General features: G+C 38.9%; 1 long non-coding RNA gene across 6 annotated transcripts in view; it reads right to left on the bottom strand.

The window, feature by feature from the left end:
- Nucleotides 1-21,960, bottom strand: part of LOC121076449 — a 124,757-nt gene that overhangs the window by 48,796 nt on the left and 54,001 nt on the right. For all 6 annotated transcript variants that reach the window (XR_005823513.1, XR_005823511.1, XR_005823508.1 and 3 more), the window contains one exon: nucleotides 14,896-14,970. This is a non-coding gene — a long non-coding RNA (uncharacterized LOC121076449). The remainder of the gene's footprint in view (nucleotides 1-14,895; nucleotides 14,971-21,960) is intronic.

The following is a 21,960-nucleotide window of genomic DNA, read 5'->3' as shown; positions in this document are numbered from 1 at the left end:
AATCTAACAAAGGCCACCAGAGCTGTGTTCTTTGTATAATAGTTAACATTGTCACTAGTAATCAATTTATTTTACTGGTAAAGACAGTATTCTCATGACAAGTCAAAGACCTTTGGAAACAGTACATCTGTGCCTGCTATTTAAGCACACACAGACACAAAGAAGCAGAATATATTAGAAACAAAAAATATGTCAGCTTGTATAATGGTCCCATTGTTTGCTCCACCAGAGAGGGATTGTGCCATAACATATGACGCTGAATGTGCTTTTCTTGTTCTCCAGCCTTCATAATAAAGTATTTGATGCAACTACTCTAATCACATGGAGAAGATGCGGATGTGAGTTGTCCTTCCTTTCATTGCTATCCCTGCTGCCACAAGAAATGTATTTTTATGAATATTACAAAACCCAAAGAGCAAATTGATGGAATCTTGCTTTAATGTGCTGGTTTTAATAGCAAGTGCTTTGATTCATGCTTGGCTCAATATGAGCCCTCTCTGTCAGAGGCGGAAGGCACGTTACCAGAGGGTTCAGTAAATGACACCTGTATCGTGGCTTCTCCATTAGGCTGCTTAGTTATTTTGTATTGGATAAACAGGTAAGGAAAAGGCAGGGAGACAAGCACACAGGCACAGCCCTATGCAAACATACTCAATTTCTCTGTGTGACACTGTAGCTGTATGCAACCCTATGCAGCATCTTCTGATAGGTAGTGCCCAAAGGAAGACGGGTTTCAAGAGGTATAGGAAGAGGTAGAGTTGGTCAGTTCCCTCATTTGTAACACTTCGTTTCCTCCTGAGCAGGGGAAGTCTGACATGCAACTTCAAACACAGTGACCTTAAGTAAGAAACGGCACATTGACCCTTAATTATGCAGCACAGACTCCAGAATTATCCAGTGCTAAAACAGCTCATCCAGTTCAATCTTTCCATTCCTTCTCACTCACTTATCAGTGCTTCATAGAGAATGGTAAACAAATTCCCAGAAGAGAAGGAAAAGGGCAAGAATAACTGTGGAGAGGACTATGATTTGTGAAAGGGGCTAGAAGCAGAAGGGAGTCTCAGGGCCACCACAGCCATACTGCAGCAAGTGCCGTTCTCTGTTGACAGGCAACAAGCTGCTTGACAAGCCTGCCTCTCTGCTGGCTGTACACACTGCTTTGCACTGCCATATACTGCTGGAAGGCTGCTAATTTTTCTGCAATTGGAAAAAGGGGCCCTCTGTAAGACAAACAGGACAGGGATGCATTCATTTATCGCAGCATAGTTTGCTCTCATACAGCTTCGCAGCACTTCTATAGAAGCAGCAGCCTCAATCCTAATCCTACCTACAGCTGCACATCTCATGCACTCATGCAGCAGCTCCTGGATTACAGGACTTTCCAGATACCTGCTTTGTGAGACTTAAACGTGTCCTTCCCAGGTCATTTGGAAGAAACATAACAGCTCTTTTCTGCTTGTCTGAGCTTGGAATGAAAGGACAGAGCAGGCAGATGCTCTTCTACTTTCCTGTCCTGGGCACTCATTAATTGTGCTACGACATGCATATATCTACGAGAGAATATTGCATGTGGTTAAGTGCACAGGGTTTAGAAAAATCGTGTCTTCCATGTTAAATTATCAGGTTTCATACTTTTTTTTTCCTTCTGGAAACCAAGCAGACTGTGTGCACCTGGGTCAGCTACTGCAGAAAGCCACAGTGCACCAGTATCAACTTTATACCAACACTAATTAAATTGAACAGACTAAATATTGCCTGCTGCTGCATGCAGCCACTATGAAACAACCAGAAGTAGAATCAGAGACGCAATTAAAAAGGTCTGTTGAAAGTACCTGTTATTATGCTTCTAGATCCATGTGGCTATTAATGTCTGGCATGAGCAGAAGGGGCCTGCAGTGGTTAGTATAATGGCTGAAGCTCCTCGGGACCCATTAACAACCTCAGCAACCCTTCCCCCCAGAAACTGGACATTGTAACAGAATTCCTACATCTCAAAAGCCCACTCTATAAACAGAGATGAAATCTGAATATTCAAACCTTCGGCCCTCCCGCTGAGCACAGCTGAGCCTGCTGCAGCTTAACTTCAAAGGCAAGAGAGCCATGAGAAAGGAAGCATGGCCTTGCAGTGACTTGACTCAGCACTGGTGCCTGGCGAAGCTATATGACTAGTGTGTGTGCACTATTAAACAGAACTGTAATGTACACAGCAGATCTTTGACTTTGGAAAAACAGACTCAACATTTGGCTGTTCTCACGCAGGGTCAAATGCATCTAATAATTACTTGACTGTTAATTTGCATTTCAAAAGGCCAAGCCAGCTCTGAATATGTCAATGCCATATTATAATTTAGCGTGGATTAGGTAACAATTTAAGCCACGCAGCGAGTGTAGGACACAAACTTTGCATATAGTTTTACAGAGGTTACTTTGCCTGGGACCAGGTACTCCAGGGCATGGAGCTTTTGAACCCTGGGGCAGACGGGTGGGACTGGGCAGAGGACAGCTGCCACCCCCATGCGCCTGGTCCGTGGAGGGAAGTCAGGGCCGTCAGCTGCTGCTGGCCAAGAATGGAAATTCTGATTCCTGGGGCGCAAGAGTCAGGCTTGCGCTACAATAGCCAAGACTCTGGTGATTTCTCTGGTGATTTAGAAAAAACTGCTCAGGGATTTGGATCCAGCTGCAGTTCCCTGTATTGCTTAATTCTGAATCTGCATCTTCTGCATGCCAACCATGTGCTCAAAGCGGTAGCAGTTCAGAGGATGGCAATCACTGGTGGGTCCCATTGACTTGATGGTGTTCTGGTTTTCCTCTTCCCCATGCCATTTTGCCATGAAACAAAAGAATCATTCTCCCAAAATATTTCCCAAAATTGAATGTTTGAAATTTGGACTGCAGCGAAGCAAAACCCTCTTTGTGGGAGTAGGATAAGAAGATACCTTTATTTTACCGTGGCTTCTGTGATGCCTAGGGACTATATCCAGTGTTTAGCTCCAGCACTGCAAGCAGGTATCTTCAGTGACGCCTTAACGCACTAAGCTCATCGCTACTGAACGTGTATGAGGAGCCTGAGGTGCCTCCTGTCAGATCACAGTTTTTTCCACAGGAGTGACCAGACTGCTCCCACTTAAGCTGGGTGCTGTGCAGAAAAGGATTTGTCCATTCATTAGGACTGCCACTTTTACCATTGCAATTGCTGATTTTTGCGAGGACAGTACACAACTTGCAGTGTTTAAGATGAACCACGTAACCACAATGCAGTCAATAGCTAGCATTGCTGACATCCCTGGCAGCACTATTAAAAGTTGCCACATCTGAGAGTAAGATTGATTTTTTTTCCTCTTTGAAAACACCACCTGAGCTGTAATCTCCTTAGCTTGCATAGTGGATTTACTTGTTGTATCTTCTATCCTTAATGGGAACATACACATTTATCTTTTGGTCACTTAAAATTTCTGCTCTCCCTCTGAACTCTCAGACTGATTCCTGTTATGTCCTGTTAGCCAATGTTTTCTAATTATCTCTACTGCAAACCCTGTTCTAAAAGATAAAGTTATATGAGAATTTGTGCAATCTGCGGCCAAGTATCTCAATATGCCCTTGTCAGGCTGTAATAGCATCATTGCCTCTCACTGAGTGTAGTGGATCTCTGAAGTCTAGATGGTAGCAATGGAAATGTGGGCTGGTAACACGTGATATATCCAATTTTTCACTGTCAGTGAAAGCATTTTTATTAAGCAGACATGTTAAAAGTGAAAGGTTTGCAAGAACATGCAGTGTGGTGAGTTGCAGTTGGGAAAACCATCTTAACATTGAAAGCAGGCACAGGAATCTATCCTCATGGGTATCTTTAAAGAATACAGATCTGTGATTAAACTCACTGGCCATTGTATGTCATATAAATGTCATCAAAAGCCCAGCATGTATCTGGCAGTAAAAATACCTGGTTGTTATTAAATAAAAGTGAGGCAATGATGATAGTTTTCTATAGTTCAGCACATTGCTTATTTCATGGGTCACTAGTTAGGGACTGGGAGGAGTAGGAGCAGGAAGAAACGTTCATTTCAGACCCTGATTCCAAAAACTTTTAAACCTTAGCCTTATTTAACAGAGGACTTGTATGTATGAATTACGCATGTGCACAGCTATGTGTGCGCTCAGGCACTTAAATATTTACTCAGTAAGCTGTCTAGGTGGCATTCAGCATTGTCTCAGTAAATGTTACATACTCACAACTAAACTGAACTAAAAATTCGTATGACCAAGACAGATTCCCTAGCAGAGATTATGTTAATGAAGCAACAGCCCAAAATTTCAAGATCTGACACAAATGGATATAAACAACAAGAATTTGCCTTAATACAAGTGAATACATACTTCTATTTAACGGTCCTGGGTTGTGCCAAAGATGTGTAGCTGCCTTTTTTTTTTTTTTTTTCAATTGCTAACCACCCTATTTGTTTATCCTACCAAGATTGAACACAACAAACTGAGTGACCTTCGAAAAGCTCCGCTCTGTTAACAGATCCGATAATTGCTATCTCTAATGGAACTTTGAAAGCAGTGAATCAAAGAAAATCTTCACCTGTATCTTCTGTCATTTCTGTCCTGAAGAGACACCTCCTCATTGTGTCCATAACATTTATTAAGACTTACTAAGACAGTGAGGAGGAAAAAAAGTGGCTGGAAAGATATTAATGAGATTGCTACTACATAATTTATAGAGAAGCCAAAGTAGCTTTAGTTTTTGATCTGATTAGTTACTGACATCATGGTTTTGAGATGGTTAATACAGTTGCATTATGCTCAACCAGCCACTGTTTGTGCAATGAGAGATTAAATATTTATTTTAATTACTACCTATAAAATAAATTTGTTCTGAAGGTGCTGTTAGTGCATTTACAAAGCATGTTTGTAGCTCAGCTGATTAAAAATTTGTAGCTAAGTAGATTAACAATTTATCGTAGTACTTTCTAATTCAGAACATTTTTTTGTAATACTAGCAGATGAGGAAAGTACTGAATTGGTATAGAGAAGAGACATTCTGATCAATCCCTTGACGGACTCCCATCAAATAAGGGATGGGTCTTGTGCTGATGAGAAGCCTGTCCTGCCACTGACCAGGCTGGTGTACACACAAGTCTGATATACCATTCTACTCCTGTTGGTCTTGTGTGGATTTTCTACACAGGATAAATTTTGTATTCCATTAATACCCAGAAGACTCAGATGGAGAGGCTATCAGTGCAGTACATCAGGATCCAAAATTTCCACTCTGTCATTAAAGATCCATTTTTGCAGAGTGAAGGAATGAAGTTCAACTCTGTTCACTTATTCCTGTGAGAGTATATTGGTTTTATATCCCCCAACTTTTTCAATGTGAAGCAGTGTTCTTCTTTTAATAAGTTACCACAAAAGCTAGGTGTTTCATAAGAGGAAAGAGGGAAAAATAACTTTTTTTTTCAGTATGTACAAATTAATTTGTTCAAATATTTTCATGAGATGAAGACATTGGAAAAGCTTGTGATTGCAGGTGAGCAACGTCTAGGCACCTCCCAGGATATCATTTCAGGGTATTTCAAATATCTATTTTAAAAGCATATTTCATTTTAATTGCAATGATAAATATTTCCATGTCAAAAGAGACAAAGATTGTACTGTAAGGAATAAATATAATGTTTTACTTCTATTCTTATCTGCCTTTAAAGATCACGTAACTTAAAAAATGGAAATCAAAATTCCTCAAAAACTCTAAGAGCTAGTTACATTTTGTGTGAAACCAGTCAAAGATGTTATCTATTATAGATTCATTCAAAAACTCTCTCTTAGTCACGGTTGATTACAGCATAAGTCCAGACATACCTACACCCTGAAGGCAGAGTGAGAACTCATGAACACATGCAAATGCAGCACATCGCCAACTCTTCTCTGCGGAGGATTTTGTTTTAAAAGTACATGAAAATATGTTGCAAAACCGTTAAAACCACTATGAGATATCCTTTTCTAAGGTATGAAAAGGTGCCTCTATAGCCTCATCTACCTGTTTTTAGGGAGAAAATATCTCTATTACGTGACTTGGAGTCAGTTCTAAATACAGCTATCATTTTAGCTTAGCTGAAACTAATATTCACTATTAAGCACAGGCAAGCTTAAGATTTCATGATCAGTTTCTACCAAATCATAGACTGCTAGTTTTAATGAGGAGTTCAAGTTGCATTAGAAATAAAGGATGATTCCTTTTAGCATTATTTCCCATTTGAAAAGGAAAAAAGGAAACTGACAATCGAAGTAAGCCTGTAATATTTCCCTTGCTCTAATAAATTGACCTATTCTGATACAAAAAGATGAACTAATAACTTCTGTGTATCAGCATCAAAGTAAAGACTGTCTATGGAAAAAAAACAAGCCTTTTCCATTTGGATTGTGCTGATAACGTTTATTTTTCTCTTTCCATCTGGAAACCCTGTGGGTATCATGAGAATTGTAGCGAAGCTGATTGGGGTCATGTGTGAGGGCACTGGGATCAGAGCCAATGTCACGTCCAGACTCCTGCAGCTTCAAGAGCTCCCAGAGAGAGTGTAAGTACAAATCTGTGGCATATTGGGAAACGAGGGTGGTAACAACTGAGGTCAGTGGCCACAGCGTTTCAAATAGTCTTGGGAGCAGTGATCAGTTCTTAACCTGCAGCAGATACATTGAATGGAGTTTCAATAAAGAGTGTTGGTGTATCTGCAGAAATGGTGCTCTAATCCTGTTACTTTATGAAATTTGGGTACAATCATAGAAATACATGAAGTTTACAAACTGCATGTAAAGAGCTTCCTGTCTTCACCTAGCAAAGAAGTTAGAACAGCAGACCTCTTGCTTCCTGTCTATTTACTTGTTTAGTAGCATTACCAAGAAGAAAATTAGATGACAAAATCAGTGTTTAAACCATAGCAAGATGGGTTTTTCCAGTCCTTCAAAGAGAGACAAAAGTGACGAAAAACTATAGCAGTAGGAGTTTCCCCACATTGTTCTTGCAATGCCTCCCTGAAAAACGAAAATGATGTGGAAAATGTGCCAACTGTTTATGTTATATTTCATGTCATAAAACATTAGTTGATTTGGCTCATATAAAATTTTATGTTGCACAGGAACTGTGGAGCGTTGTCTCAATTTAGCAAAGACAGCAGTGAACCACAGAGCTCAAATGTGCTGCTCAACATCACACTGCAAATGGGTGAGAGCGAGGACCCAGTCTCTGCTCTAGCTGTGCACGGCTATCTTGTTAAAAAGGCTAGTGCATGGGTACTGGCACAGTAATTGTGGAGACCATATTCATTGCCTTCAGGCTGCAATACATCTCAATTGAAGTTAGCATAGAACTTTGAGAGGCATCCTGACCTATCCAGAACCACCATCAGAAACCTATGAGGAGAAAATAGCACTGCTAGGCTGAATGTCAGGGCTTTGAACACAAAACCCTAAGTGCCCTCAGCTACAGGATGACAAACCCCTCTATGGCACACGCTGAAGCCAAGACATGTCTGAAAGCCTCTCTCTCTTACAAACTCAGCGTTATGATCAGAGTTGGAGATAACTTCTTCAATGACAGGTGCCAGAACAGATTTTGTTCCTGACTGTTTTATACTGCAGTCCAGTTGCTGGAGCATTCGCCCAAGCAGTGGCAAACTCTGATCCCTCCACACCTCAGCCCAAGGGCAGTCAGTGGCCTGTTGAGGGAGGCTGGCTAGAGGAGAGCAGGAGTGAGGTGCTCAGAGCTGCCATGCTGCAGAGTGGATTCTTGTTCTGGTTCTGCTGCAGGAACCAATCCTGCTTTTTTTTGCCCCCCCCTACATTGAAGAGTCAGTTCATACAGTGCCGTGATAGCAGGACTACAGCATGCAAATCTAAAGTTCCTCCCAGAAACAGACTTTTCATCACCAAGCTCAGTACATTCTCCTTCTTGGTCACACTTTATGAAAGAAACTGAAGTCCTCCATTCATTTCTTTCCTCTCAGTACATCTAACAACATGTGCTCCTCAGGGATTATGGGCTCCTCAGGGATGCCAGGCCTGTGAATCCTACCAAGCTTAGGTATGAGACACATTAAAGTGCACAGCTCACCAAGATGGCAGCTGTCATAGACATGTGAAACTGCACTCATTGTAGCTTTATGAGCCAAACCTGAGGTACATACAGGATATTGAATGCCTAATTATAGAGGTGGAATCTGGGGGAGATTTAGCCACCTCTCCTTCACCTTTTTGGATCTAGCCCGATGTTCCATTAGCAACAATTAAGTCAACAGTTAAATACACCCAGCTTCTCCATTGTATTGGCTGCAGACAACCACAGGTTCATTAATCAAGATGGAAATGAATGGGTGCATCATCCTGCAGGAAGACAAGTGTTTCTGTTGAAAATAGTTTGATAGCTTCAATCAACTATAACTTTTTGTGCTTCAGCTTGTAAATTACAGTAAAATCAATAGACAACTTTCAGAAAAATGTTTCTCTTATGCTAGTGTATTAAACTATTTCTAGACTTTAAATTGTGCATGGATTGTGAAACCACATACACATTTTATAGGTTTAAAAATTCCTTACAATTTTTTCATGATTTCTTTTTAATAAATCATATTCTAGTTCAAGTATTTTCTTACCCACTGGTTTTGTATATAAGAATAAGACAGCTGGCAAACAGAGCACGTAAATTTTAGTTTGTAGCCCAGTTTCTAGCATGAGAAAGCAAATTCTGACAATAGTATCAGAGACTTGAAATTGAGCATGGGTACCTACACATGAATTGGTACCAGATCAGTATTTTTTTCCCCATTTGTTCATTTGCTAGACTCAATTTGATATATACAGCAAAATCTGAGAAATGACAAGGGCGAAAACGTTTTTCATACGCGCAAACCAACTATCCAGCCTCAGCCTACTAGGAAATGTGGTTGCACAAATGTGGTGAGCTCCAATAACTTAGTAATCAATTCTGCTTAATAATCAATTCTGCTGCCAGATTTTAGTAATTCTAGAACCAAGAAAAAGTATTTGAACCAATTTGTTAAAAATGGATCCAGTTCTTCCAGCTTAAGTGGGTAAGGTAATAGTAATAATATAATTTATCAGGTGCATTTCATGTGGAAGCAAGCTTATGACTTCAACACCTTTGTTTGCTCTATCTATGGAATGCATCCCATAGTTATAAGAGATCTTACCACAGATTATAGGAAATGCCTGATTTATTCTTCCAGGGGAGCACATGAACTTCAGTGCTTCCAATGATGGAAAAAAAAAAATTGCATTTTTACAGCTTGCCATATAACACTGAAGGAAGAAAGACATGCCTCTGAGGAGAGAAGGTCCAAATCATCTTGCATTTGAATGAAACTTCCCAGTAAAAATATTTTAGTCCACTGCTATTAGAAGCTATTAGAACTGAGATAATGAATCCAGTAAAACACTGCTGCCTACGGCACCAAGAGGTCCATGGAGCACCATGAAAGCTGCAGGAAACCTGCTGCTGTAGGCAAGGTCTCTACCCCCACTGGAGCTTGGCTACAACAGAGGCATGCAATGGTTTTCCTGCACTGGACAAGCATACCCAGGACAGCCAGCCTGTGGGGTGCCAGTTGCAACCACTCCAGGAAAGGAAAGCCAGTATCCATGCTGTTTGAAAATGTCTATTTCCACACAAGAAGCCTGCAGAATACATTTATATTCAGGAGCTGCAGATATCCTATGCTATCACTGACTTCTTTTGCACCTTTAAGCTGCCCTTTTCTGTTCCAAGTTTTTTTTCCTCCCCTCAGTTCTTTCCCACCTCCTGCTCCCCTCCCTCAGTTAATATGTTGCATCTTATTTCATGCTGTGACACTATTAGTGGAACCTAATCTCCTTGCTGAAGTAGACTATTAGTGTTGGTTGGGGCCACTTATGAGGTCATACACTCACACAGCACTTATCTGAAGTAAATGCCTTGTAACTAATCAGGAAAAGGTAACGTGCCATCACCTTGCCCACAGATCCCCAGTACCCAAATTCCACTCATTTACAGTGAGACAAAACCTGAGCAGCCCAAGCTTTGTTTTTTTGTTTTTACATGACAGAAGCCGTAGTCCTTAAGTGACTAGGATGGAATGAGAAGGGAATAAACAATTAGACAGGGCTGCTGGAACAAATCCTCCTGTTTCATTTTTCTTCTTCACTTGTCTCAGCGGGAGTAGTTTTACCTCCTATTGACACCCATTGTGCTCTTGGCTGCTTGCTATGATGCAGCTGTTTTTTTAATGCCTATCAACCCTCTGCCTTTTTACGACACAAAGGTGACTTGTTAATACAAATGCTGTTGAAACCTTAATAACAATGAGCCCCAGTTTTGATCAATGATATTGCACCTTGGCAAGGAATGTATCAATGCTTATGGATTCATTTAAAAGTCATCTGCGCTGAGTTGCTCTTTTCTTATTTTATAAATCTACACATAAGAAATATGCCCGCAGTATTAGACTGACATTTCTAACTCTACTGGGTGCAGTAATACAGTATTATAGTTCTACTGTTTCCTGTGATACCTAGTTACTCTCTTATCTACCATCTGCTCCAGAGACTACATTTAAACAGAAACTCAGTCCACCAATGAAAACCTCAAACCCCAATTACATTCAGTCCTCTTAAAAAGGTACATTGATTCACCTGTTCTTCTCCCAAGGCAGAATAAAAAACCACATGATTCTCAGTGCCCTTTGTTCCATTATCAAAACCTCAGACCAAACAAAATGTTATCGCCACCCAAGCCCCAGCTGAACTGTCACTGCATTTACTAAGCAGTGTGATAATGCCATTTCAGAAAGGACATTATCCATCAAAGTTGCGTATAGGAATGGTCACACCTCAAAAGGCCATTGTGCTCCAGAGAAAATTACAGTCATCAAAAGTGAGACTGTTTCTTCTTTACTTTATGGCATCATTACATGGATGTTGGTCTAGTCACACCAACAGAGGTATGCTAGTGCAATGTAATATTAGATGAAAAGCAGATCAGGAATAAAGAAATTTAGTCAAGAGACCAATGTACGTAAATGACAGTAGTGTGCATAATCCCTAGAGGACTGCCATTTTCAGATGGGAAATCAGCCTGAGCAAACTTTGTTCCTCAAATATTATTAGTTCTTGATTACGATATTCTAAGGCATTTCCTACTTTATCCATTCAGCCAGAGACACTGGCATTGGACAATACAGGGATTCGTTTGCCCGAGAGAATAAAATTGTTTGGTGTTCAAAACATAAAAGCTGAATCATTCAGAAAGTGAGCTACGCAGCTATTGTAATTCTAAGTAGTGAACTATGTAACACAGCTGCTTTATGCTTTGAAAATGGTTTCCAGTGTTCCAGTGTCATATATTCTTCACTACAGATCATTACTCTTGCATGAAACTAATCAACATTACAAATTTAAGTTAATCTAGCAAACAGACTGTTTCTTATTATAAAATTATTAGGTTGTATTACACAGTTTTAAAAATCCACATAGGGATTAGCTGGAATTGACAAGTGACAACCACAAAAGCGGGAATAGCTTCTAATACCTGATTTAGAAGTGTTTGGATTTTGTACTTCTGTATTGTGAACAATAGGGTCTTTTTTTGACCTTTGGTTTATGCTAGGATTGTGAGTCACTGAATATTTTATGGTGTTCAATGAACTACAGTATGAGTCATTCATCAACTTTCAAGTATTTCTGGAATTGTGCTATTTTGCTTAAAATTGCAGAAAATCAAATAGCAGAAGTGATAAAAAATGCAGCATTGTAGACTTAATAAGATCATGTGATGGAATCAGAGCATATATACCTCAGCAGAAAAATTAATTTAAGCAAAAATTAGGTCTCAAAAGGAAACAAGGGATTCAGCAATGAATTGTTAGAGCGTTATTGTATTCTGAGCAGGATCCATTTTACTGGAGCTAGTTATAGTTGCCAAAAAGTTCTTGCCTCAGATGCCGTCCGTGCTTATAATACTTATTTCCATACTCTCTGCTGCAGCTTACCATTTCTACAGCATCCTGCAGACATTCATGATTTTTATGACTACTAACTGATTAAGAGCTTGATCATAGGAACATCAGATACCATACAAAATGCACGATTCAAAGCTAATTAAAGTTGGTGAAGTCAGCAAAGAAAAAAATCCGCTTGAAAAGAGTCAGTCCTACTATAGACTAGGATACAGAGAACTACTGCCTAGTGCTAAAGAGTGATTATTCCTAGATTCATATAGGTTTTTTTTTTGTCCTTTTTGGTTTGTTTTAAAGAAAGTATAAAGCCACTATATGTCATAAACAAGAGCTTCAGCATAAGGATCTGAATCATCAGCATCACTGGAAGACAGGGAAAATAAACACTTTATACAAGTCACACGAAGAGCAGTGGCAGAGCTCAGAGCTCACAACCTTGTGTTTATGATGACCATCCAACACTGCTTTTCACAAAGGTTCAAGCTAAATGACATTTAGTCATGGTTCTCTTAAGCAAACATCAGTTTTGGCTTTTAAGAAAGGCTGAACTAAAGCCATTTGGATTGGAGAAATAATGGAAAGGATTGTGTCAAAATCTGGAAGTTTTTCCTCTATTGAGAGCCAATGTTCTTGTGTCACAAGACTTTGCCTGAAAGAGAAAGTTTTCTTAGATGCATGACTATGCTGACACTCTTATTCTTGCTCGAGAGTGGCTTTTTTTTTTTTTTTAAACCCTTACTAAGCAGTATAAACTAAGTCAAATAAGAAAGGGCTCATGGGGCTTTTTTGGATAGAACTAACAAATCTACGCTTTAGTGAATTCTGAACAAACCTTCCCTGAATACCCAAGATCTTAGAGTGTGAGAAGTTCACCACTTCTCAAATTAAAGCTTAGTCATTTGGATATCACCTGCAATGCGAGCAAGAGATAACAATCTAGCTAATTCCAATGTCCTTCACTGTTAACAAATCTCTGAATGATGGGGAGAGGGAACTGCTTTTTCTAACTTCAAACTATGGCAGAGACAGTAACTTACATCCAGCCTTTCCAAAAGGATTTTAATACCCTTTTCTATTGCATATCACCAAATCAGCTACTGATGAAGGGTGCCATGCAAGTGATGGACCTCTCTCTGTCCATACAATTATTAAGAGAGCTGTATACAGACTAAAGCCTTCAGAAACTCAGAGCTCAGGACACTTGCCACAGCTTTTAGTCCAAAACTGTCCTAAGACAATAGGTATTATTAGCACCAGAAAGACTTTTTTTTTTTTTTTTTTAAATAAAATACGTGGTCAGAATACTATGACTTGTCAAAGCCAAAGAAGAATAGGTCCTCAGTTCAAATGAGACAAAGAAGGTTAGGGTCAAGTACTCCAGTGGCAATGGAAGGTGTTCAAAGCAGAGAACCATTCAATGTAGAATGTCTCTGTGTCTTCATTGACCTGATGAGACTGTACATAACAAGGTGCAAATCAAGTGTATTTGTAAGTAAATGGTAACATGACAATAATTATACAAACTAATTTTTAGGAAAAATTCTCTAAGAACTCTAATTGTCTTGACACAGAAGAATTGTCTTTGGAAAAAAAATCCCACACAGTTTCAGTATTATTGCATTTAACTGAAGAAACTGAGGGAAAGGGTTTGTCTGTCGCTAGAAAATCTGCAATAGTTAAGATTGTTGCTTGGACTTCAAACTCCTTCCTGTCATGCATGAATGACAGGTGCCAGTTGCAGTAGTTTTCTGTTCTCCTTTTTTGGAAAATTTGAATTGTGCTCCCCCAGAGAAAGAGCTGGCTGCCCACCCACATTCACAGCTACAATAAATAGGCCTTCTACAAACTTCCTTACCACAGTTCTTGTTTGGAGGTAATTCTCCCATTTCAAGTTTTAGAAAAATGGCTGCTTAAAAATCAAGAGGCTAACAATAAAGGGTGGGGGGAGTACTGCTTCTAGTGCTACTAAATCAATAGACAACATGAATTAAATAGCTTTTTATCAAAAGGTAAAAAAAAAAAAAAAAAGTTATCATGCAAAGACAAAGCAGAAATCTTTTGTTAACATTTTAGAAGAAAGGTTGCCTAGATTTTTGCTGATATTTTTTCTCCGAGTGAATCTAACAAAACATTCTCTATGCTGTTACAGCGTTTATCTCAGTTGGTCTAGAACATCCCGCAGTCATATCATTCACGCTTGTTTCAGGTATGGGTAACTTTTCCATTAATTATATTCCAAGCACATGTATACATATCAGAGCTGTTGGGATGTCTATTTCTATTAGTTTAACAAGCCCTGGTATTAATGAGATTGCTCTATAATTGAACCTTTTCATGGGTCCCTTGGTGATGAAATTATGCTAATCTGAATTTGCAACCACAAGGCATCCATCATACTTGATCAAATAGTAAACATCAACAGTGATATGCTAGGAGTGTAAATGTGCTGTTAATTATTACAGAAATGAACAAACCCCATTATTTCATCTTTATATTTGTGTGACTTAATAGGATGGGTGAAGACAGAGTGTATCAGACTTCCACTATGTGGCAGCATGGTCCACTTAACAGAGCTTGTAAATATTGTGATATCTCGAAGGCCTAATATACTCTGTGTGCATAAGAGAGAAAGGAACTTAGGTATATTTCATCTGCTGTGAGTCACTGTTGTGGGAAACAGAGATACTGATCAGTTACATACCTCTAAAAGAGAAAACGCATCTGATTTTGCAACTGCTATAATTGTTCACTTCTAAAGCATGTGTGGTTTGTGGATCACCACGGGTTTTAACTGAGGAACATATATCTCAGAATATCTGCTGTGGGATGATTTATATCAACTTCAAAAAAAAAATGTTTGTAAGCTTAAGCACATAAGATCTTATGTACTTACATTTGCAAAAACAGATGGAGCTGCAGAGTGCCTGTGTTCCTGCAGGCATTGCTTACCACCTATGGTCACAGCACACTGAAGAAAAGAAAAAATATCAGGCTATATCATGAATGACAAGAGCAAGAATAGAGCTGTCACAGTGCAGGCATCCAGATTACTATACTTTTTTGGCCATGTTTTTTATTAGATGCACTGTATTTTATAACTGAGCAACTGCTGAATTTCAATGCAAGTTGCTTCTATTGTTGCTTTACTACATACAGAGGTCGACAGAAAATAAAAGATGCTGATACTTGTATTTTGCGTGGCAGCATTTTAGTTCGATAAATCACAGCCCCAATGTGTATTTAGTGCCCAGAGTATTTGTCCACAATCATTGTGCTGCAGAAAAAATATATTAATACAGAGATCCTAGGATTATTTTGAGCAACACATATACTTCAATGATGTGAAATACATTGGTGCCAGCTGTTAGGAGCCAATATCTAAAAAACAAACAAGATCATTTTCTCTTTTTGGACATACTTCATTATTTTGTATATAATTGAGTATGTTGTGGTAATGATACTAATTCTAGCTTTTAACCACATTTGTCTCATGTTTTGCCTTTGCCTTTTCAATATTTAACACAAGTATTTTAACCCAATTTGTGGAAAATGTCCTTTGTAAGCCATCAAGCCATGCATTCAATTAACACAAAAATATAGGGATAAATATTCTGCTTTTTCACTATCCATACCATAGAAGAATCATATCATTCAATGAAGGAGTATTCAAAAATGTATTCAATAATTTCCAGATGTAGTTCAAAGTTAGTTCCCAGGATTGATGCAGCCCTCGGGCAAAGCAGTATATGGGACTACACGTTATTCACTCCAAGCTGATTCTACTGCCACTAAAATCAAGATACAGTTCCTTCTGGTAGGGCCTGCTCCAGTATTTACATTGTCCCTGCAAGAAAGTGGACTACAAAACCTTAGGTTGAGTTAACAAATAAACACACACACAAAAATCAGCCATTAGGACAGCTTAGGAGATTTCTAGAAATATTCTCACTGGGTTTCTACTCTTAACATAGTTATTTTAAAACGTTCCCATTTTAAAACTTAAGTCTCAACTCTTTTATATAGACGATGACATTGAAACAAGATGAAAGAGAGCATGCTGCCCCTCTGAGCTCCCAGGCTTATTGTGTATTTATCGACATTCTGTTAATGGCATTTTGCAGTCCCAAGACAGTTTGCCCCAACTTTCCGTTATTAAAACTGAATTATTTTGGTATGTATACCAATCATGGTCAGAGTTTCATAATATAGAAACAACACATCAAGAAGTGCAAAAACATATCTAGTCTTGCCATTTCTTCCCTTTTCAACATTTGTCAGAGGAAGCACACAGGGGACTCCTCTCCAGAAAGTGCTGTGTTCTGTTGCTGCCTACTTCAGCTAAGCAATATTCAACAAATAAAGCTACCAGAACGTGGCTAAAGATGAGGAAGCAGCACTCTTTTTCTGCACACAGCAGAGCATAGCAGGGATTTACCCAGACATTTTTTTAAATTAAGAATTGCAAGAGACCATAGTTAAAAATATCACGTAACTTATGCTAGCTATGAAAAAGGTGAAAACTGTCTCTCTCAAGGGTGTTGTACTTCTTTTGTTTTAGCCTTACTGACACCTTACCAGTCAGACACTGGACCTGATTCTCACCTTATTTACACTACCACCAGTGCTCATTTCAGCAGCCTGACTTATTCCAGTTTTAAGCAAGACTAGTGTCAGGGAATTTATTTTTAAGATATTGTTTCCATCCTTCCTTTTTCTTGTTTTAGACAGCATTGCCTAATGTGGTTTCTCTCAGAAGTGCTTTTGTAACTGTCTCCTGCTGAATCAGCAGCAGCCTCTCATACTGGTGGTATCCATGCCAGCTAGATCAGGTTCACTCTGCTCTGTGCAACCAGCCTTAAACCGTACAGAGAAATCCTGTGATTCAGCTGTTAAGAGATCAAAATGTCAAGGGACCTTGAAAATTAGGGGGAGGAGGAGGAGGAGGAGCAAGGTATTCACATCCAGCAAAAAACAAACAAACAAACAAAAACAAACAAAATAAAACAAGAAACAAAAAATAAAACCAATTCAGGTTTGTGTAACTTTATGAATTTGACCATGAAAAGGGTTTATATTTCCTTTGTAGGACCGACGGCTGAGGAACACTGGCATTTACAGTGACAGGCACTGTTCCTAGATGCCTCCCTGAGTCTGCAAAGGCTTACAGTGAAATCAGTAGGCCTTCACAGAGAATATGCCTACCTTCTAGCAAGCTAATGGCAAAATTACTCTAGTGAAAATGGCACCGAAGCACTAAGAAAATCCATCCAGCAAGTGTGATGAATCTCCACACAAAAAGCATGTGCTCGCAGCCCTTTCTCAACTCCTCTTGAGCACAAATACATAGCTTTAAACTTACAGCCTCGGTGAAACATTTCAATCACCTGCACAACGTATGCCAGATGCTGTATGAGAACACCCTTGGCTGGTGTTGAACCAGGACATTTTTAAATATTCATGTTCTGCTCTTGACATTTTCAGTGCTAGACAACCTCTGTAATCAGTGCTCATCAGCTCCCATTTGAAAACCTACATTTTGTATCACCTGACCTTGTCTAATTCCAGTTTCCAGTTACTGAATTTGATTGTTATTTGTTTCTAGATTGAAGATTCCCTTCTCAGTACAGACATATAATTCTCTAGATCTATGTCAGGTAAACTAGAGTAACAACACGTTATCTTAAGTACCATATGATACAAATGCATGAGGTAGATTTACTCAAAGACAGAAGATTATTGAACATTTCTATCTTTATTTATAATTATATTCAATTTTATTATTTCCACTAAATGAGGTTATGTTCTCATCACTTTAAAAAATAAAATTTTGAATTGTTCTAACAGTTCCCAGTTTGTAGTCAGAGATCCTTTCTTTAGTCTTATATCTCTATATAATTTTAGTAATTATTTTCACCTTCTCTCCAAACAACAGTAACAAACCAAACCTTTAATCCTATTGCTTCCTTGCCCATGATGTCTAAGTATTTAACAAAAGAAGACAAGCAGTTGAAAACTATGAATTGTTTCTATTAAAAACAGAAAACCCTTACCTAATTTATAGCTCTATTATTAGAACAATAATAAGTAATTATTAGGGTAATTAGTAATTATCATAGTGCTAACAATAGACACTATGCAAGTTTCTAAACTTGATAATATATTTATTTCCATTACACATTCTAGCCAGGTGCTTGATTACCTGCTGGTTCTCCTGTTTATAGAAGACGACTATCAATCTCTATCACAAGATTCTTCTGAAGTAACACTGATCCTTTTCTATGTGAGAGCATACATATCCAAATCATGAATGACAGTAAAACAAGTAAACCCCATAAAGCAGAAATAGGCTGCAATCCTCCTCCTTTTCATCCATTCATACTTTCCTAAATAACTTATTATCTCTGTTCTAATTTCCCAGTCATGCAAGTCTTCCCACTAGAGTTCAGTAACAACTTTGGTCAAATTTATTATTAGCAAGCAATTACAATCCTTAATTGTTTATTAGAAATTCAGAATTGTTTCTTATCTATGTACTCAATATTGCACAATAATGTGTAACTGACTCTTAATCAGTTTTCCTGCTGACAAACGCATTAATTTGAATGTAATTTAAGAATGACTATAGTACTTGAAACAAGAAATGTCATGTAAATTTCTATCTAAATAATTTCTCCTGTGTCAAGGGTATCGTTTTATACATTTGAAATCATTACAGTCCTCATCCTTTCTTGGCTGGTAGTTTCAAAACCAAGCAAACTAACAAACCAGTAATCCCAAAGTACAACCAGTGAAACCAAGCACTGGAGTTGAAGGCCAACTAAGGTTAAGTAACTAGTATAGATTTTCCAAAATTCTTATCATTCAGAAACTCCCATTCTGAAACTTAAAGATCAAAATTATGATCTCTGTTGGTACTCTAATTTACCTCATAAAACTCAAGATCTGTTAGAATGTCAAAACACTTGGATGCAGATTGGAAGTTTTCAAATGAATTTATAGGAGTTATACGCCACCAAAAATGATTAACGTAATTTACCATATAATCACAGTTATGGAAGTATTAGTTGGAAACACTGGAGGTCTGTCTGTCAAACATCCCACGCTGGCAGGTTTGGCTGTCCATACTAGAACAGCCATGTCTTTCTTTAGCTGACTTGAAAACCTGCATGGATGGAGATTCCACAACATATCTGGGTAACCCGTTCCAGTTGCTTAACCATATTCAGAGCATAATTGTGCACAATAACATAACTAAGGATTCAGAGCAACATATTTTAAAGATCAAAAATGTCAGAGATTTTCAGGTGTCCTTAAAAATCAAATGTCCACCTTATTTAGGTATGGATGAGTAGATCTGACAGTTAAGACTGTTGCAAGAATTTGGTCCATGTCAACCTATAAAATTAATTTCTCTCAGAGTCCATATAACACTTTCAGATCACTTCAGATGCACATAGCTTGTTTCAGTCACTAGGAGGAAAAAGAAAAGGTATTGCTGCCATGAGAAATCAATTTGTATTTTGGTATGAGAAAACAGGTATCAGGGTACAGCACTGCACTGCAGAGTAACTATAAGCTGAACTTTTAAAGAATTCAAAGTTCATTGGTTAACCATTCCAGAACTCCTGAAGCACATTTACTTTTGCAGCCTTCCTAATATCTTGTGCCTGTCAATACCTGTCACCCATCTTTTCCTGGATAAATATGTCTCAATCAGTATAACCGAGATAAATGAAATGCCTGTGGATATACACATGCATTAAATAGGTTTGCATGCTCAGAATCACTAAAGGATGAGAGAATTGGCCAACCAGAATAAAGCACAGAAACAGAAATCTTACATGAAGGGTCAATGTCATTGTTTCAATGATACCCCAAGGGGAAAGGTTCTAAAATTCTGGCTGAAAAATTTAGAAGGCAGTCTTTCAGAGAACATATATATGCATATACATATATCATAATCCCCTCCCTCCACCTGCTGTCCACTCCTCCGTTGATGCAGCCCAGGACTCAATTGGCCTTCTGGGCTGCAAGTGCACACTGCTGGCTCACGTCAAGCATTTGTCCACCAGAACCCCCAAGTCCATCTCTGCAGTGCTGCTCTCAATGAGTTCTCCCAGTCCGTGTTTGGGGACTGCCCCAACCAGGTGCAGCACCTTGCACTTGGACTTGTTGAACCTCATTAGGTTCACATGGGCCAGGTCTTCTAGCATGTCCCGGTCCTTTTGAACGGCATCCCTTCCTTCTGGTGTACTGACTGCAGCACTCAGCTTAGCGTCATCTTCAAACTTGCTGAGGGTGTACTTGATCCCACTATGTTATTGACAAAGATATTAAACAGTACCAGCCAGCACTAAAACCAGTACTCAGTCTTCTCCATGTCTGTTGTTACCGATTCTCCCTTCTTGTTTATCAGAGGGTGTACACTCTCCTCGGCCTTTCTGTTCTGGCCAATGTACCTATATAGAATCCCTCCTTGTTATTTTTTGCATCCCTTGCAAAGCTTAGTTCAGTTTTGTATGCAAGTTGTGGGTGACTAGCCCCACAATATGGGGTTCTTTAGTGGAAAACTACAACTTCTCTCTACTGAGGAGGAGCTACCTGAAGATGACACGTGGAACACAGCTCAGTAAAGTAATCAAAGACAGTCAAAACCTCGACACTTACAAAATGTCAGTACAGCACCTGCTGGGTCTGGAGGCTGCCAAATTCAGGTATTCCCCCAAAGGGAGATTTCCAAGTTCAAAACCTCAGACTCAGTTATATGTAGTGGGTGAAAATTCATGGCAGAAAGCTAAGATAAGCTGAAAAGAGCCCAAGGGCTTTGTGGAAGGAGGCTTTAGAATTGGAAGTGGCTGTGAGAAAGCAGTTTAGTGTTTGGGGAGTATCAGGTGGCTTTGGAGTAGGACTAGAGTAAGAAGCGGGGACTGAGGAACACCAGGAGAAACTGAGGTTGCCACAGGCCACCTTCCTGCCCTAGCAGAACACCCTGAATAGTTTTCAGAGTGGAAATATCCTCAAGATTAGTATAAATACATCTACCCCCGTCCCACACTAGACCATCTCCTTTAGTGCCTTGCTTAGCATAATTCTGCTAGACAGCAGAGTCTGCAGTTTTCAACACTCATGCATAGTTTTCACTGCGCTAATAACTGTTTCCAGTAACATTTATACTCCTTGGCAAAAAGTCAGCACTGAGCAACATGCTACAGGTACTCAAGCATTTACAGCCCTTTTTAAAGAACTTGCTCCCTAATCTGCAGACCATCCTGATCTGTGACACTTCTAACCTGTTCAGAATTGAACGCTTTTGTTATGTTTATTCCCTTCACCACTTTGCTCACTTTGTTTGCCTTTCTGTGTGCACCCAACATTTTAAAACTTTTCCTGCAATCATTTCTTGAGATGACTTCTACGGTAAAATGCTCCATGGTCACATATTGAATAAGACCAGTGCCAGCTATTGCCCTGCAAAGAGGTGGACATGCAAATGTGGTAATGTGCAGGGAAAATGGTTAATATTGGCAATGAATCAGATAACTCTTGGCTCTGTCCTTTGAAATAAACTAGTTTTAGTAAATGAATCATTGCATAGTTTTAAAAATCAGTTCACTTCTTTGCTTCCTTCACCTTTGTTTCCATCTTTCCTGCTGAAAAGATTGTAGACTTCCTTATTTTCATGCAAGGAGTACTACAGCTTTGCATTAAGATCAGATTCAAATATACAAAACTCAGGAAATTTGTAACAGGTAATTTTAAGGTTATATCTCACTACCCAGTTACAGAACTATTATGTCTGTTAATGCAGCTACGGCTGCAAAAGACAACGCATTTTCCACTAAAATAGCTCCGTGAAAAAGCATTCACAGAAGTCACACCCCTGAAGTTCTGCTGCAACAATTCCAATTGTTTTTACAAAATATTCACTACTTTATAACTTTCACCTGACCAGACATAT

This window comes from Cygnus olor, chromosome 12, assembly GCF_009769625.2.
Source record: "Cygnus olor isolate bCygOlo1 chromosome 12, bCygOlo1.pri.v2, whole genome shotgun sequence".
NCBI classification, from domain to species: Eukaryota; Metazoa; Chordata; class Aves; order Anseriformes; family Anatidae; genus Cygnus; species Cygnus olor.
Note: the sequence above shows the minus strand (reverse complement) of the source record. Positions and strands in the feature narration are given on the sequence as shown.